Source organism: Trachemys scripta, chromosome 10 (assembly GCF_013100865.1).
Source record: "Trachemys scripta elegans isolate TJP31775 chromosome 10, CAS_Tse_1.0, whole genome shotgun sequence".
NCBI lineage: Eukaryota > Metazoa > Chordata > Testudines > Emydidae > Trachemys > Trachemys scripta.
In genome coordinates, this window is record NC_048307.1 from 36033670 (window position 1) to 36036034 (window position 2365).

The 2365-nt window shown below is 49.4% G+C and overlaps 1 long non-coding RNA gene across 1 annotated transcript; it reads right to left on the reverse strand.

Annotated features, from left to right (window-relative positions):
* Window positions 1-684: 684 nt before the first annotated feature.
* On the reverse strand, window positions 685-1819 carry LOC117884436. Its single transcript, XR_004647561.1, has 3 exons — window positions 1688-1819; window positions 1137-1299; window positions 685-728 (listed from the first exon to the last, which is right to left on the reverse strand). It is a non-coding gene; the product is annotated as an uncharacterized LOC117884436 (long non-coding RNA).
* Window positions 1820-2365: the final 546 nt, after the last annotated feature.

Below are 2365 nucleotides of genomic sequence, written 5' to 3' on the forward strand. Positions count from 1 at the left end.
ATGTTAAGAGTAACAAGAAGGGATTCTTCAGGTATGTTAGCAACAAGAAGAAAGTCAAGGAAAGTGTGGGCCCCTTACTGAATGAGGGAGGCAACCTAGTGACAGAGGATGTGGAAAAAGCTAATGTACTCAATGATATTTTTGCCTCTGTCTTCACAAACAAGGTCAGCTCCCAGACTGCTGCACTGGGCAGCACAGTATGGGGAGAAGATGACCAGCCCTCTGTGGAGAAAAAAGTGGTTTGGGACTATTTAGAAAAACTGGACGAGCACGAGTCCATGGGGCCGGATGCGCTGCATCCGAGGGTGCTAAAGGAGTTGGCAGATGTGATTGCAGAGCCATTGGCCATTATCTTTGAAAACTCATGGCGATTGGGGGAGGTCCCGGATGACTGGAAAAAGGCTAATGTAGTGCCCATCTTTAAAAAAGGGAAGAAGGAGGATCAGGGGAACTACAGGCCATTCTCCCCGTGCTCGCATGGCGCTTCATGGACCATTGAGTAGCCTCATGACAACATCCCAGTTGTGGACACAGGCACCAGCAACCGATTCCCCAAGCCAAAGTCCCCTTGGCAATCCAGGGAGCCTTAGCCTGGGTTGTCTGGAGCTCAGGGTTTGGCTCATGGTGACTGCAGACACTGCACCTGCTGCACAGCCACACGGTGACTCCTGGGACCCCTCTAGCCCATCAGCACTCGGCTCTCCCGCATTCTGCTGAGTGGCTGAGATCTGGGGGAACAGAAACCCTTTGTTAGAGATGGAAAATCTCCTCCCCAGGAACACTGTCAGTGGCTGCCAGAGGCCTTCCCTGTGAAACCCCAAATGTGCAGCCCCTCGGGTTCCCACTGCGGAGATCTCTGCTCTTTCACTGGTCACCTGTGGCTGCAGTCTGACGGGGGAATGTAGAGGGGTTTTTGCCAATGATCCCTTCTACAGCGCCCATAACAGGAGGAGGTTTGGCCTTGTGATGTGAGGCCTGGGTCTGAGAATCTGGGATCTGTGACTCTGGAAGGGGGCGTGGTCTAGAGGGTGGAGCTGGATTGGCTGACAATGAGTGAGCGAAGCTTGTGCTGAAAGACCCTGGTTCAATCCCCTCCAATTCCTGTGGTGTCTACATGTGGCCATTACTTTACTTACCTATCAGTGTAGGTTGTTCAGACTATTCTTGGACACATTCTTACATCTGCTGCTGGCCATCCCTGAGATGTAGGTCCTTCATCCACACAAGGACATGGCATATCAAGGTCGATTCAGCAGCTCCCATCCAGTCTTCACCTCCTAATGGACGGCGAGTCTGAGCCTGACCAGAGAAAGACAGGGTAGTGTTCTTCAGGGGAATCTGCTGGAGCTCCTGTATCCCCTGTTCCACTTCACTCCCCGCAAGCTAAGGGTTTTCCAAAGATACCACTAATCTCGGATAAACAAAGCAGCCAAGATGAGGTCAGTGTGGGTGGATTTACTGAGCAGACTGGTTCTAAGGGAAGAACAGATTTCTTCCCTGCTCTAGGGAGATTACCACAGGAAAAGTCTCTGATGGTGGGGATGGGGGCAATGGAAGCCCCCAGCCCCTTGGATGGCAGGAAATCAGGACTCAGGGAGTTAAGGGGTGTCTCTGTCCTGCTGCAGGGAGCAGACCTGGAGAGCAAAAAGGGCACTAGTGGCATTGTAGGAAAGACAGTGACTTCTACCTGTGAAGGTGGCTGAAGCTTCTTGCAGGCACTAGAGTCCAGGATCCTTACACCTCCTTTGGGGATCCTTTTCCTAGGAATAAAATCAGGACACCACACAGAGAATGACATCTGAATCCCAGGTCTGGGATCCAGGGAAAAGGTATGATCTCAGCCAGGCTATGTACCAGGAACCTGATTTTTGTCCAAAGAGCCACAGTTATCCAGAGGAGGTTTTCTTCCCCATTTGCTTCAGGTTATTTACTCACAGTATTCATTTGTTTGCTTTGCCGTGTTTCCACTCTCTGCATCTGATCATTGGTTTAAGTAACATTCTTTCCGTTTTTGCTTCTGTTTCCTTTTATTACAGGGTAGCATCTGCTTAGCACCTTAAAAAAATCAATTAATAACAAAATCCTGATTCTACATTGAAGAGGAAAGTTTCTGAGAATTTGGCTGCAGAACTTTAGTTTCTGCATATTTCATTCACTATTCTTTATTCCGGAGCAGGTCTGATGCAATCGGCCCACCCAAGAATGCCCACATGAAGCACAGGGTGTCCTTAGAATACCTGTTAAAAGAGAGGAAGAGAGTAGATTAAAAGCGGGGAAAAAATCCAAAAAATCCAATGCATCAGCACTTCTCGGCATCATTGAAGCACCTGTCCTGGGCTCAAAACAGGTTAACAATGCCCATGGT